Raw genomic sequence first — 16,612 nt, 5'->3', positions numbered from 1 at the left:
AAACCGGACCCGCACGAGGCGCGGCGGGCAGGGGCAGAGGAACCGCTCCAAAGAAGCCAAAAAGTCGCAAATAACATCTGTATTTAACCTATCCAGTCGCATACTTAGTACAGCAGAGATGTCAGTACTAAGCAAGGGTTTGTCATACGTTCCATCAGGACGTTTTAATGATCTACAATGGAAAATTGACTCATATAAGTTTGCAAGGTCACTACGTCTTAAAGAGTATTTTGAGAAATCACCACCAGATGTGCATCCCAAATGCAATGACATTCCAGCCTGTATAAAGATGAAATCAAGATTTGATCCCACCTCGACCAACCAGTCAATCAAATGCTTTACAAAAACATTGGATCGTTCTGTGGAAACACACATTAAAAAGAACATTGCTGTTCCCAGTAATCTAACTAAGGATGAACGACAAGCTTTACAGAACTTGAAAAAGGACTCCAATTTAATCATCCGCTCGGCGGACAAGGGGGGTGGCATTGTAGTACAAAATTTATCGGACTACAAAAGTGAAATTTATTCACAACTACAGGACTCGAATGTATATGAAACTTTGCAGGGAGATCCAACTCAAGAGTACAAGACTGAACTGGACACTATCATGAAACATGCTGTTTCTACAGGTATAATTTCTGACCAGCTCAGCCGTAATTTGATACAAGATTTTCCCATTGCCCCGATTTTGTACACTATACCCAAACTACACAAAAATCCAGAACACCCTCCCGGCCGCCCTATCATATCGGCCAGGGATTCAATTTACTACAAAATCTCACAATATCTGGATTACTATCTTCAGCCCCTCATACAATCACACAAAATGTTTTTAAAAGACACCACTACCCTTATCAATAAATTGATTTCGGTTTCACCGGTTCCAGAGCACAGCATACTATGTACGTTAGATGTAGTTTCATTGTACACTAACATTCCGCACGACCTGGGCATCCAAGCTGTTAGATCTTTTCTAACTGACAATGAGCTATACACAGGACCCGACTTGTCTTTCTTTCTGACCCTACTAGACCTTACCCTCAAACGCAATTATTTCCTCTTTGACAACAAATGGTACCGACAACGGCGGGGCTGCGCAATGGGTTCTTGCGTGGCTCCGTCGTTTGCAAATATCTATATGTTCAAAATAGAACAAGACCTCATTCTGTCTAATAGAGAAATTGCGGACAATCTACTTTGGATAATCCGATACATAGATGACCTTCTGCTAATTTGGACAGGTACCAAATTGCAGTTAGAATCACAGTTATTGCAAATCAATACCTTGGATCCCACTATCAAATTTACTTGGGATATAAGTGATACAGAAGTTCACTATTTGGATGTGAACATATCACTTGAACAAGGAGTTATACACACTGGCCTGTACAAGAAGCCCACAGACAGAAATACCTACCTTCATGCACACAGTCAACACCCACCAGCATGCATCAAAGGCTTACCATACTCACAATTCTTACGAGTGTGCAGAATTTCAGATGCACAGGATAAAGCGGCTGCAGACATAGATGCCATGATCACACAGTTCATGCAACGGGGGTATAATTTCACTTCTTTACAACAGGCGAAAAGGAAAGCTTTAGCTACACCCAGGGCACAATTGTTAGCGCCAGTCACTCCCAGTAAAGCATTACAAAATAAACAGGTATTTGTGCAGCAATACCACCCGTCAAACACTTTCATCTCTAGGAAAGCAAAGCAATTGTGGCCAACTATAGCTCTAGATCCAGACCTACAGTTTGCAAAAAACACTAGCATTTTACCTAGTTTCACTAGAAACAAAAACCTAAAGGATATTCTAGTTAAAAATGACATCTCTACCATCAGTAACACCCACCAGTCACACTTTTTGAGTCGCAAACCGGGTTGCTATAGATGCACAGGCTGCATAACTTGCAGCTACATGGAGACCGGCAAAGATTTCAGTCATCCCCATACAGGGGTTCGCATCCCAATTAAACACATTCTGACTTGCAGTACTAAATTTGTCGTCTATTACATCCGATGCCCATGCGGACTGCTCTATATAGGTAAAACTACCTGTATGTTCAAAGAAAGAATGGCCACGCATCGAATGGCCATAAGACAAGCTCTGGAAGGTGCAAACCAAGATCAGCCAGTAGCAAGACATTTTAAACTGTCTAAGCATAATCTATCCTCCCTTAAATATAAAATTATAGATCACATCCCTATCAACATCAGAGGGGGAGACAGAGCAAAACAGCTCTTACGTCTTGAAACCCACTGGATACATAGATTAAACACTGTATCACCAGCTGGGTTAAATGAATATATTTCCTGGAATTGTTATATGTAATTGGTACCAATTGTCTTTATTGCTCGTTAATTGCAGTCAATTTGACATTAGGTGTACTATCCGAATTGGGTATGCTACGGACACAGTCTCGACCCTGTGTCAGCCTCTCCAGATATATGTGTGATTGACATTTATTATATATCCTTGATTATGCCATGCAATAGTAATCCAATAACTTTATTATTCAGCACAGATACAGTCGTATAATGTTGCAGTTGTGTCACAGGTACTTATTGCATTAACAAGATATTGGCGCCACCTACGCTTTGGAGCGCCTTAAATTTGGCACACAACTGCATGTCACACATTGAGTTTGGCCGCAATTATACTTAACCGATTAGGTATATATCATTTGGTCAATATTGTTGTGGAGATGTATCTCCGTTTGGTCTGTACTAAGTATGTGTCATGATCTAAGTTGTCCGGCACAAATACTACACCTTGCTATAAATTCTCTTGTCTTTGTACTTTTATTTCATGTTTTCTATTTATTTATTTGGGTTTGTGGTTTATTTCACAATAAATGTTTTTTCTGTGTTTGTAAGGTCTCCCGGCAACGGCTTACGGAAATCCGGTGCAGTCACGGCACCCGTCGCACTTGTGGTGACGTCATAGACCCCAGCCGCAGCCCCGGGACCACGAGTTCGTCTTGTGAGGGTTATTCACTCTATAAAGGTATGTGGTTATTTATGTACTGTATCCTGACGAAAGTTTTTTCAATAAAACTGAAACGTTGATGAAAGATAGGCTGCAATTGCCTTCATAATTACTACACTTATTAAGTCCTGTGAGTGCCGCCGTCTTTCCTCTGTATCTAACTCCACTTTTAGTGGTAAGGAGGGCACCAAGGCGAATATTGCATGACAGACTGAGTGCCGGCCACTGCAGCCTCTATATATATATATATATATATATATATATATTGTCAAAGTCGAAAAATATCTTGATTCACATGCCTTGTACTAACCCCATGCACATGCCTGCTGTACGTGCACCCAGTCTGCGGTGCGTGCTCATATCCGCAAATTGCGTAAGATCGCGCCGGCGATCACGCGCGTTGTATGCGCATTTACGGTAGAGTTTGTGAGCATGTAGCGGGCGACTCGATCGCAACATATTTAACCCATATAGTGTGTTTTATAGTTAATATTCCCCTAGACATCGTCAGCAAGTATGTTACGTTTAAACGGTTCTTGGACAGAGAGATTCCTCTTTACATGCTAGGAAGGCTCAGATAAAGGTTGAAAGGTGGTGTTTAGTATCCAGCTGTAGGGTATTTTAAGAGTAATATTCCTATGATAGTTAGGAAAGATTCACATATTTCTGCGTATAGTTATGCGCAGAAGTAGAAAATAGATATAAAATTGCATTTAAAATATATTACAAATGGGCAGATGAACAGAATGAAATTCACACATGAATTTCCCACAGTTGAGATACAATGGCCTTATTTACACTAAGCTTTGAGATTCTATGAAGAGGGCTTACACCTTTGTTTATGAATAGGGCCAGGTTTCTCTCCAGAATAATAAGTGCTCAGTTGTCATTGTCTCAACTAAAGGAGGGGACAGTGGGGTAAACAAAGCCCAGAGCCAGTTTGTTTGGAAGATCCGAAACAATAGCTACCCACAACATTCCAGACAGACAGGAATTTGGAATACTAACAAGTCCTAGTCATCACCCACTTCTTGAACTAACCAATGGCCCCTGGTGCAGGACATGTCCCACCCCCTAACCAATGGAAAAAGAGCACACAGTGTCTATTGTAGTATGTCTTGAGCTAGTGAATAAATATAGCTTGCAACAGGCATTGACACACAAGACTCTGAAGGCTTTCTCCTTGATAGCTGAGGACTGAATTCAGGTTGCGCCGGCGAAACATTCTCATGTATGTATATTTCTCAGTAGCCATTTTGTTATTCTTTGTGTATGCCATTCATTCTCACTCTGTGTGCTTGTATTTGCGATCGCTTTGCTAATGTTTATATCTTATTTCTTGTTATTATGTTTAGATATTAATGTTAGGTCTGTAGTGTATAAGCTGTAATTGTTTTCCCCTTTTTCATACTAAAAGTATCTTCTATGAAGGTGTTGGAACCTTACCAGGTCATGTGTATTTCATCATTTACTACTAAGGGTTTCTGAGCGTCTCAATCGCTCATATTGCATACGCATTATTAAGGTTTTCCAGCGTCACATCGCTGCAGTGCTTTATGAGTAAGGTTTAGAGTTTAAGCATATCATCTCTGTGTTTAACATAACAAGGTCTAAAAGGTTATGAACTGTGTGTGCGCCTGCTGTGTGTATTCCATACGCCCAGCGCAGTGTGTGTACGTTACGTGCGTACCACGTGCAAAGTCTTTATATGCAAATAGCGTACAAAGTGCATAGCACGTGCACGTGGTTTAGCGGCCATAACGGCTTCATGGTGTTAATACATAGCTTATGTTCAAAGGTAAATATTTGACTTTATCAATTGGGGGACTCATCCGGGCCTCCTCATATCCGCAGCCAAGCGGAACCGGGTAGACTTTATCCGTCAGCAAAGGGCGGGAAGGTAGTATCCCCTGTTATCCGTTTGGTGGTTGGGGATACGGTAGTGACGATCAGATAAGCGTCTCCTCTGCTTGGTTTGTAGGGCTGCTGGTGGGATCCGGAACCGAAAGGTAAGAACATTAAGCTATTGTCTTTTAAATCTGTTTAATTTCTGTTTGGTGCCAACTGCGCACGCAAAACACGCAACACACGCAACACACGCACACACCTGTACTCTGCAAATCTGATCATATTGTTACAAAACAAGGTTCAAATGAGTCATATTGTGTTTTATTCAGATTGGATTGCTTATCTGTTTAAGTAGGTTTAAAAGTATATTTAAAAGTTGCTGCAAAAGCCTGATATAGTGTTGTTGTTGTTGTTGTTGTTGTTTTTAACTTAGGCCTAAAATAACTTCAGGGGCTTGCATGGTGATTTTTTTGTGACAAAGGAAGCCGCATGGTCTGTCCTCCATTTTGTGTAACCTTCATGGATGTGGAAGGGGGAGGAGCAGCGGCCATTTTGGGAAGGTCCAAAAAAATGTTTTTCTAAAATAGCTGATTTTCAGTCTACTCAGGAATAATAAGCCGGCCATGGTCAAAAAGAAATCACCATTTGAGTTACCAATGCATTTATTTAACCAATGTCATAATCAATTACAAATAGTTTCAGATGGGGCTTAATGAAAGATAATAGTAAAATGAATATTTAATTTAGGAATGACACACACAGATAAAAAAAAGTTTTGTTTTGTTTTTTGCTCTCTCCTTACCTCTGTGATTCAGGTAAACTCTGTTTGTTGTAGGATAGCAATTGAAATGCAAATTAACCTGTATGGCTGCTTTTTTTCCTGGCAGTGAAAAAATCACCTTCACAGACAGTCAAAAGCACAGCATTCATATGCAAATTAGAAACACTTAATGGGTACATAGAGATAATATTATAATTATGTGTGTGTTTATATCAATGTATGTTCTACAAGATAGCTACCCAATATGAATCATACTATTGGAAGCATTGATTACTAGATTAATTTAGAATTGTATCTGTGTATTTTCGCATAGCTACTCTCTTGTTGCCATTAGAATTGATTGCTAGACACGTGCTGAGGAAATTTGGTGCTATTTAGTTGATATTATAAAGTAATACTTAAGGGAGTAATTGTAAAAACACGCATGCAGCACAGAAGATACTGTGTGGTGTTCGGTAAGCGATTATAGTTGAACATCATTTACATTTATAGAAGCGTGTTATTTGTGTTATTGTGAGCGTATCTGGCCTTTTGTATACGTGTCTCGGGCAACGTGTGAGATTACATACGCAAACGCAAAGGCCTACACATGTGGCGTATAATACGCAGCGTGCGTACGGATACGCCCACTAAATTCAAATCACATGATAGCATTGTTTTAGTGTGGGCGGTATAGTAGCCACGTGATAATAGCACAAGTTTGTTCAGTTTCCAAAAAGTTTAGTTTAAAAAGAACCTTTTTCTATTGCAAAACTCGATGATTGAACTGTTTGCCTGAATGAAAGTAATTTCTGTACAGAAAAATCAGTGTGCATATGAGTGAACAGGAGTGAGTGTGCAAATAAAGGTATTCTTTTTTGTGAACCCAGAAATCGAGATACCTTCGGAGACCACACCAGGTGAGTGGAGACTTGGTGGCGTGGGATTGGCTTGCTCACGTTAACATTGTATAAGGTAAAGGAGCAATTAGTATCAGCAGACAAGAGGACTGCGAAGTCAGAAAACCGCAAACTCTCCCAACGCTCTGAAAACCGTGACCAAAAAGAAAGGTCAGAGGTAGAAAGCGCAGCCCCGGGGGTTGGCGTAGTACCCATATAGGCCCGTTAGTATAATGCTCCAGCTGAAGGTTTCGCAGCCTGAACAACCGATTTCATTGGTCGTTCAGCGGATAAGTAATAGTTACTTATATGCAGTGCGACTGTACCGCATATAATTGTGTGCATTAGTTAGTTGCCTTGATACCCATTACGCAATTTGCGTACGCTTTGCGGGATCAAAAACCCTATTTGTACACTTTAACGTGATTTGTGTAGGTTTTAGTTATTTTAAGTGAGTTTCGCTGTTCACTCAGGAAATCTCCAACAACTGATATTTACTGGGAGGGGTAGCATACTCCCACACGCTCTCAGTAAATAGAGGTTCCAAAAAGATCCCGAGATTGGGTACGACCAGTGGTGGGCACACTGCTGGAATTCGTATCAGCCAATAGGGGCGAGAGTGGGTGAAGGCACTCGTTGGACTTTCACCGTCGCCTTACCTCTGGGGAACTTGTTTTTTTGTAAGGGTTCGCTGAGAAAGCAATACCTGCAAATAATGGGGACCAGTTGCTCAAGTAAGGGACTATCAACAAGGGTTCACGTTGGTACTGGTTGGCCCAAAGGGACAGCACGGTATATAATGTATGAGAAATATGGATCACACACACAGGTCTTATGCAAAGAATGGGAACGAATGACTGAGGATGATGGTGAACAGTACCCCAGGGTCGGCAGTTTGAATCCTGAGGTATTGCAAAATCTAAGAAAAAGGATATGTCTAATAAAATCTGCAAAACAGAGGATTAGGCATTATGATTGTTTACAGTTATGGCAACAGGAAGGTGAGATACAAAGGGAATTAGCTGGCACAGCTGATTCCCACCTTAGCAGGAAACACATGGCAACTTGAGAAACAATGGCTACAGAGAATGGCATACTGGGATATGATGATGATAATAATGCACTTAGTAACTGTATTAATAATGATAGTAGTAAATGTAATAATGATAGAAGGAAAACTGATAAATGTACAAATTCTAACCCATGCAGGTTGCACCCCATGTTAAACTTCCCTCAGGATTACAAGCAAGAAACTGAGCCCAGCATGATGTCGGCACCTTTTCCAGCAGCCATCATACGAGACACCCAGGTGGGCACGGCCCAATCGGTAAAGACAGTAGTAAAGCCCCCTAATGGAGGGTCAGGTGAGGTCGTGTCCACAGGTAAGTACGGTATTGTATATTATGCACATACAATTGCACCTCACATTGTAGAGTCAACACAAGATGATGTAGTTGAACTCAATTCTGTCAGGGTGATTGTAGTCCCAAATGGACAGACTGACACTCTGGGAGTCACTCACGTCAGGGGCATTGCCCCTGGTCCCAGACAGAATTAAGGACAATTATGTCTGAATTTCCTGATCCCAGGAAAGATCTAGCCGCATGCCAAAGGTTCATTAAAAAATTAGGTAACTCCGCATAACCCAATAACAAACATTGGCGGACATTGCTGAGGGTATATCTACCCTCCAATATTGACCCTGCGAAATTTATTACTGATTGTAAATTAGACGCAGACGTACCTCTCACTGAGGAATACACTCAGGAGAATGTACGACAAATCAATCTGCAATTAGGAGTATATTTCCCAACTGTTGTCAAGTGGAACAAAATTTTCTCCATTAGCCAAAAAGAAGGTGAAATGGCAGCGGAATATTTCCATCGAGCACTGCAGGAAATATCTACATACACTGGGATCACGGACATTGAGGATAATGTACATTATAGGGAGGTAGCTGTGTCCGTATTAATGGATGGCTTAAAAGACACACTAAGAATCAGGGTACAAACCTCTCTACCTAACTGGAGAGGTATCTCGGTGGCTGCATTAAGAGAGTCCGCTATCGAGCATGACCGTAATATCCAAAGAACCAGGGAAGCACGGGGAGAGCGGTTGATGGTGATGAACATCCAAGCACTAGAAGAGGCATCAAATCGACCAAAACCCCAGGCCACTGGCACATGGAGGAAGCCAAGGGTTTGTTATCTTTGTAAAAGGGAAGGGCATTATGCCAGCAACTGTAACAGCACACATAAAGTCAGACCCCCTAGACAAGAACACGAGCAAAGTTATGACGCACGTAATTGTAATCAGGGATCATATAGGAAGAATTTTGGGAAGCACCTGTAATTTGCAGCCAGTGAAGTTGATCATTAGCCTTGATAGTAAGCCTGAGGTTACAGTCAATGTAATTGGGAGGTCAATTCCTTGTAGACACAGGGACGGCCGGGTAAACTTTGTAATTTATCTTTAAATGTTTCCTTCTCATCGCTAACGTTCACCAGCAGAACACAAACGTCACATGACTACTTGGTCTTTTCAGAGGTCTACCCAACCCCAGTATATCTTACCAGCATCGTTGTGTTTGGCCAGGCACAAAGGGTGGAGAGTGGAAATACTGGTGGGGGAGAAAGTGCAGAGATACCTATGGACATATTGGTGTAAAAAGCCTAATGGTGAACGGAAATCCGACAATGTTTTTTTTTCCTAATTGTTCTCTCTCTTTTTGTTCTTTCATGTTTTATGGATGGTATGTCACACAAAAGTTAGATAAATGGTAATGCAAGATTTATGCTCCTTACAGAAAGATCACTGATTTGGAAAGAATATTGTATCACCGGAGTGTTCGTTGTGGGAAGACTGAGAGACAGCACCTTTGAGATGACAACTGAGCAAGAAGAACAAAAAGACTAGAGGACAAATTATCGTAACAAGTTTTTTTCCCCTTCAATTAATTTCTGTACCCCCATTACAACTTTCTCTTTCTCCTCTTGTAAGATGGACTCGCACCAAGAGACTGCAGTCCGTGTTTTCCTGTTGACCCTGTTGTTGACCAGAGCAGTCTGTTTCGGTGAGAGTACCAGTGAGGTCGAGAAAGGATCTGGAAAGGGTTCTGATGATCAGGATGGAGTAGTAGAATTCCAAGAGCAACACAATCACCGAGTAAAGGCGAGTATCAGAAAACGATCTGGTAGCCATGACACTAAGAGACATTGTGAAGGATTGTTAGCTGAAGAGAATTGTATCTGTAGGAATTGTGAAAACATAGTTGAGGATGGGTGCATCCAGAGATGTCAGTCCAGCCTTAATATCAACATGGACCGTCATCCGTTGAGTGACTATCACTCATTAGTGGGTAAGGTTTTAAACCAAACAGAATGCTGGGTGTGCTCACAAGTACCTCAAGGTCATAGAAAGTCAGGACTAGTGCCATACTCTTTATCGATAGATGAGGTACTTGAGTTAAGGGGTGGGAGACCGGTGGACAAGAAATTTAATATTTCTAGGCCTCCTGGTTTGAAGCTCCACCAATACCATGTAGATAGGTCCCTAATATGTTTTAACATTTCCAATCCCCGAAAGCCGGGAAATTGGGAAGTGACATGGAACAACTGAACCATGACATTCTACGTTACATTTTTTGGCGTCAGGCACATTCCAGCCTACACTGTCTCAAACATGCGGTTTTTCACAGTCGACACTGTCGCGCTGTATAACCCAGGTCTTTAGGGCTTTCCGCAAATTGACGATCCAGTACATCACATTTCCAGAGACGGACAGCGAATGTCGTGAGATCAAATTAGGCTTTTTTACCAAATACAAATTTCCCAATGTTCTGGGCGCGATTGACTGTACCCACGTGCAGATCAGACCGCGATGGAATTCGGAAGAATGTTTTCGGAACCGAAAACATTTCCATTCCATGAATGTACAGGCGGTCTGTGATGTCAACATGAAATTTTTGAATATTTTTGTGGGATTTCCTGGATCGTCTCACGACTACTTCATCCTAAGTCAGTCATCGCTGTTTGAGAAGTTCGAAACAGGAAAGATGCCGGGTGGCTGGCTGTTAGGTATTTATTTTAATTGTTTTTTTTTTTTTTTTTTATATTACCCACCATTTTTTTTTCTTTTCTTATAGGCGATGCGGGTTATCCCAACAAATCGTGGCTCTTGACCCCATTGTCAAATCCTGTTGGTAGAGCAGAAAAACGTTACCAAGAGACACACAAAGCATCGAGGCAAATAATTGAACGTGCCTTCGGGGTACTTAAAAGCCGGTTTAGATGTTTAGACACTTCCGGCGGTGCTCTTTTGTATTCACTGGGAAAGGTTTGCGGCATGGTAAATGCATGTTGTATTTTACACAACATATGTGTCGCAAACTGTTTGCCGGTGACTCTTCGTCACAGTGCTTTCTGACGCGGGAACCGTTCTTCTGCTCTACCGGTGGGTATGGACGAAGGAGATGATTCCCGACGGACATTGGTACAAAACTTTTTTTCCGTTGCCTGTGAGTATACTTGTAACATTTGTATTATCGTGTAAACTGAGATTGTAATATTCTAAAAAAACATCTTTATTTATGTATTTCAGAGTTTTACGTCCTGTTGACGCACCTTCCCAGGCCTGTTTTCAAAGTTTTGTCCTGTTGACGACCTGTTACCCCCTGTTTTCTCCTGTTGTTGGGTTGCCGCAAATATTGGACCCATTTATCTAACTCCACCATGGGCGACCTGACCCTCCGCCATGTAGCAGACAACCCCCCTCAGGTGAGATGTACTGCCCAAAAGTCCATCCTGTCCAAGTCACCCCTGCATGTCCAAAGTGCAGCCCTCCGGCATTTGCAAAACTGCACATCCAATCATGCCCTGAAACACCAATGCTTACGCTGTGTCAGGGAATGTATGGATGTGTAGTTACACAAGTGCCGGGGGGTTGCATTTGGGCCCACTGTAACCTGCTTGTGTCGTGTTGCTTGTACCTCATCTTTTCCATACCAGGGTGATACTATTACCAATAGCTGGAACCTCATAATATTCTCTTCCACAGGTCTTGCGGAGTATCCTTCCCAAGTTGCGTGGATGTGAAGAGACACGACATTTCTCCTGATGTACCATAGGCGAGCTACTTGTGATGTGGACCTGAATCTCCGCCATGTAGCTGACAACCCCACTCAGGTGAGATGTATTGCCCAAAACTCCCTCCTGTCCAAGTCACCCCTGCATGTCCAAAGTGCAGCCCTCCGGCGTTTGCAAAACTGCACATCCAATCATGCCCTGACACACCAATGCTTACGCTGTGTCAGGGCATGCTTGGATGTATAATTTCTCAAGTGCCGGAGGGTTGAATTTGAGACAAAGGCTGCTGTAACCTGATTGTGTCAAAGTGTTGCTTGTACCTTGTCTTTTCCATGCCAGGGTGACACTATTACCAGTAGCTGGAACCTCATACTATTCTCTTCCACAGGTCTTGCGGAGTATCCTTCCCAAGTGGTGTGGATGTGAAGGGACACAACATTTCTCCTGATGTACCATGGGCGACCTACTTGTGATGTGGACCTGAACCTCCGCCATGTAGCTGACAACCCCCCTCAGGTGAGAAGTATTGCCCAAAACTCCCTCCTGTCCATGTCACCCCTGCATGTCCAAAGTGCAGCCCTCCGGCATTTGCAAAACTACATCCAATCATGCCCTGACACACCAATGCTTACGCTGTGTCAGGGAATGTTTGGATGTGTAGTTACGCAAGTGCCGGGGGGTTGCATTTGGGCCCACTGTAACCTGCTTGTGTCGTGTTGCTTGTACCTCGTCTTTTCCATACCAAGGTGACACTATTACCAATAGCTGGAACCTCATACTATTCTCTTCCACAGGTCTTGCGGAGTATCCTTCCCAAGTTGCGTGGATGTGAAGGGACACCACAGTTCCCCTGATGTACCATGGGTGACCTAACAATTCCACTGCATCTCATATTTAACATTGTATTTGCTAATAATTTAAATAAAAACCACAGAAAACTTCTCAATGTAAACATTTATTAAAGAAAAATTGAATTTTATTTTTGAAATAAAAAATGAAATGTAATAAAACAAAAAAATAGTTTGTTCTTCTTTACATTCTTTTCTTGTGTAGATATCCGTGGGGAAAAAAAGCATATAAGTAAAGACACTAATGTGATGTTCATTCCTTTCCCAAGAACATTTGTGGAACCACACAGCATGACCCATTGCTGGGCTGTGTGGTTCCACAAAGGCAGGCGGTCCAAAGTGGAATAGTGGTGTCAGTGGTCAGTACTTTGACACGCCTGCACTTGTGGAACCACACAGCCCAGCATGACCCATTGCTGGGCTGTGTGGTTCCACAAAAGCAGGCGGTCCAAAGTGGAATAGTGGTGTCAGTGGTCAGCACTTTGACACGCCTGCACTTGTGGAACCACACAGCCCAGCATGACCCATTGCCGGGCTGTGTGGTTCCACAAAGGCAGGCGGTCCAAAGTTTCTTGAAAATATACATTGGAACATGGCTCTACTCACCTTGGTACGCAAACACGAACTATGCAGTCCACTTCAATTTTCAACCCAATCCTATGAATAAGCCAAAAACAAACAATAGTGAATAGTAAATTTACACAACAATGAAAGCCTATTGTACACCAATACAAAAAGGATTTTTTGGGTAAAAAAAGTGGTATCAGAATAGCTCTTTGGCCCATCACACATGTAGCCACAAGGAGCTTTCATCCGTTACCACACGCACCTGCATACATGCCCGCGCATGTATGCCTAGACATAAAGCTCCTTGGTAGTACCCGGTCACGGGTGGGGGAGCCCAACACATATAAAACAATAGTAAGAAGAAAAAAAACTAATGGCAGGGGAAGAAAGGGATACATGAAAAACATAACGGTAAATAAAACAATACGACCGGGCTTATGGTGGAAGTCTGTCCGGATCCTCGTCTTCCTCCTGATGGGCGTTGATGTCCTGGGCGGCTGGGTAGTGGGTTGAATAAGCCTCGGTGCCCGTGCGGGTGCAGATGTTGCGGCCGGTGTTGGTGGTGGAGGCATCTGGTGGGTGGGGTACATCCCTGTATATCCTTGGTACAGCTGTGACTGTCTATACCAGGATTGTGGTGGAGGAAGGGAAGGAGGCGTCCATGTGGCTTGTGATAGCGGAAGTGGTGGATCACCAGCGTGTTGACGAGCTGGCTCTGGGAGCTTATTGTACATCATCTGCAGTGTGGTTGCGATGATCTGTTGGCTGGATGCGGAATGTCGGTGGCTCTCCGACATGTTGTTAGAGCTGTGTGCCAGGCATGTTGTGTTCTCCACCAGCCGGTTGATGGATGTGGTCAGAAGTTGAAGGATGTCCATAGTCTCCCTATGATCTTCTCGTCTGGTCTTTTGAATTTCGGCCGTGCTGTCGGCTTGAGCCTTCTGCATTTCAAGCAGACCGTTTGCCATCTTATCCATTGTCCTCTCAATGGCGTCCAGTCTGCTTCCAACGACAACCTGAAAACTATCCTGGCTGACATTCATCTCTGCTGCCAGGGTGTGTACCCTCTGAACATTTGAGGGATCCTGCCCTTCCTGTACGTCTGCTACCAATTGCATTTGTGCAGCTGAAAAGAAAATTAGAAATTATTATACACTTTCATCATACATTTGTTTGAAGGCTCACAATTCGATATTTACTCACACAGGGATGTAGAAACAGCAGGCTGCTGCACTTCCACCTCGTCATCCTCTGATGAATCCTGTATGAGATCTGGCCTGTAGTGGGAACCAATCCCCGACGCTAGTCCTCTGCTGGTCCGTGGCACCTCTGTTTGCAAAAGAAAAAAAAAAGTAAGTTAATAAACTATACAAAAATGGTACCCCTCCCATCCCCCCACCCCCACAAAAATAAATACAAACCTTCTCCATGCGGTGGTGCCGCTGCTCCAGGAGCTTCACTTGTCCTCAATTCTGGAGACTTTTCAAGGGTCTGGCTGGATACGTCTGCACGGCTGTCTTCAAACCCAAGAAAAGTCTCGTCCGTTAACCCTGTAGACTTAAACATTTTGGGTGATGGGTCCACAAGGGTAGTGTCTTGTTGAGGCTCTTCGGTCACAGTCCCAGAGATCCTGGAGAGATGACGATCTGGTGATGGCCTGCGCAGATGATGGTCCGCGCGCTGCTGCTGATGCCTGCTGCGCAGGTGATGGTCCGTGCGCTGGCGATGTCCTGTGCGCAGGTGATGTCCTCTGGGCAGGCGTGTCTGGAGATAAAAAACACATTAGCAAATACAAAAATATTTTTTTTTAGTACAGCTCATCTGAATGTATTCTTACCATCATGCCTTCTTTTGGACTGCTTGTCTCCCGCCGTCTTCCGTCTTCTGGGTGGTTCTTCCTCCTCGGGAAAGCCAGCAGGACGGCTGGAGTCCACACCTCCGCGAACTACTTCGACCATGTTAGGGTTCATGCGCCTTTTGATAACATTCTCCCAGGGTAGCCACTTCAGATTGAGAGCCGGACCACCTCCCGTAGCTGTCTCATGTCGGCGCTGAATCCCCATCTTCTTTTTGGTCTGTCTGCGGCAATCACTGTACCGCTTCATGCAGTTTCTGGTGCTCCGGCGGGTTCCAGATACTGCAGTGACTTGTCTCGCGATGGCATCCCAGATGTTTTGCTTGGTCTTAGCTGCTGTGGTCTGTGCCCTTGATCCATACAGAACGTCGTAGGACCTGTCGACACCATGCACTAGGGCACAGTTTTCCGCCTCAGTGTATCTGGGTCCACGCGGCTTCTTCGGTCCTGCATCTTCACCAAAGGCTTCCTCCTCCGACTGCTCCTCTGGCTGGCTTCTTGCCTTTAGGGATAAAAAAAACAAAACATGCATTTACTAAGATCGGTATGTACCTGTGAGTGTCAGTATCCCTGGCAGTGCGCAAAGATACCTGTAGGTCTTCATGGCAGTGCGCAAACTAGGGTGTGTCAAGTTGGATGCTATTGTGTCTGCAGGTGTTGTCAGTATTCACCTGTCTAGGCTTTTTCTTTTTCTTTGACATCTCCATTTGGTCCCTTGACGACCGCGGCTGGTCACTGCATGACTGGTCGGTCGTATCCTCCTCCTGGATCGGCTCCGGCTCCCACTCCTCATTGCTATGCAGGGAAAGATCTTCTGAGGGGTGGGGGGAAGGGGGGGATCGGGACCACTTAGCCGTAGACATCTCTGTTGTAAAAAGAAAAAATATATATGTTTACAAATTTAACACACATTACAAAATTACATGTAACCACACGTCATGCTGCTGAGACCTCAGTTCTCAAGCAGGACCAAACACACACAAAATAATAAAATAAAAAAAAAGAATAGAAAAAAAAAAAGCAAAATAAGCCAAAAGCCCTGTACAAGCATCCCTGCACATACTGAAGGTCAACCAGTGCTAACACAAAATGGCTGACACAAACAAAATGGCTGACAGTCACCCCAAGCTAGCCAAAAAGCATCCCTGCACACTCTGGAGGTACACCAGTGCTAATATAGGAGCAAAATAACATGTTTGGCAAACAAACGACACAACATGTTGACCGCATGGCTGACACAAACTTGCTCCAAGTCACCTCAAACAAGCCAAAAAGCATTCCTGCACACTCTGGAGGTACACCAGTGCTAAAATAGGAGGTAAAAAACCTGTTTTGTCAAACAAACGACACGACATGTCGACCGCATTGATACCGACACACACTAAAATCAGCCCAAAGTAGCCAAAAAGCATCCCTGCACACTCTGGAGGTACACCAGTGCTAATATAGGAGCAAAAAAACATATTTGGCAAACAAACGACACAACATGTTGACCGCATGGCTGAAACAAACTTGCTCCAAGTCACCCCAAACAAGCCAAAAAGCATCCCTGCACACTCTGGAGGTACACCAGTGCTAAAATAGGAGGTAAAAAACCTGTTTTATCAAACAAACGACACGACATGTCGACCGCATTGATACCGACACACACTAAAATCAGCCCAAACTAGCCAAAAAGCATCCCTGCACACTCTGGAGGTACATCAGTGCTAATATAGGAGCAAGAAAACATGTTTGGCAAACAAACGACACA

At 43.5% G+C, this 16,612-nt stretch overlaps 1 long non-coding RNA gene across 6 annotated transcripts in view; it reads left to right on the top strand.

Moving 5' to 3' along the window:
* The window catches only part of LOC134948658 (uncharacterized), a 256,854-nt gene extending 244,317 nt beyond the window's left edge, over positions 1 to 12,537 (top strand). Inside the window, exons 3-11 of one of the 6 annotated variants that reach the window (XR_010182993.1) lie at positions 2,887 to 3,016; positions 4,980 to 5,007; positions 6,497 to 6,526; positions 7,715 to 9,676; positions 10,650 to 11,021; positions 11,105 to 11,280; positions 11,561 to 11,688; positions 11,978 to 12,105; positions 12,384 to 12,537. This is a non-coding gene — a long non-coding RNA (uncharacterized LOC134948658). Of the gene's footprint in view, positions 1 to 2,886; positions 3,017 to 4,979; positions 5,008 to 5,733; positions 5,801 to 6,496; positions 6,527 to 7,714; positions 9,677 to 10,649; positions 11,022 to 11,104; positions 11,281 to 11,560; positions 11,689 to 11,977; positions 12,106 to 12,383 lie in introns of all 6 variants that reach the window. The other 5 variants (XR_010182991.1, XR_010182996.1, XR_010182994.1 and 2 more) reach the window with 5 other exon arrangements.
* The last annotated feature ends 4,075 nt before the right edge of the window (positions 12,538 to 16,612 follow it).

Source organism: Pseudophryne corroboree, chromosome 8, assembly GCF_028390025.1.
Source record: "Pseudophryne corroboree isolate aPseCor3 chromosome 8, aPseCor3.hap2, whole genome shotgun sequence".
NCBI lineage: Eukaryota > Metazoa > Chordata > Amphibia > Anura > Myobatrachidae > Pseudophryne > Pseudophryne corroboree.
The sequence above is the reverse complement of the archived record's forward strand: the minus strand, read 5'-3'. Positions and strand labels throughout refer to the sequence as shown.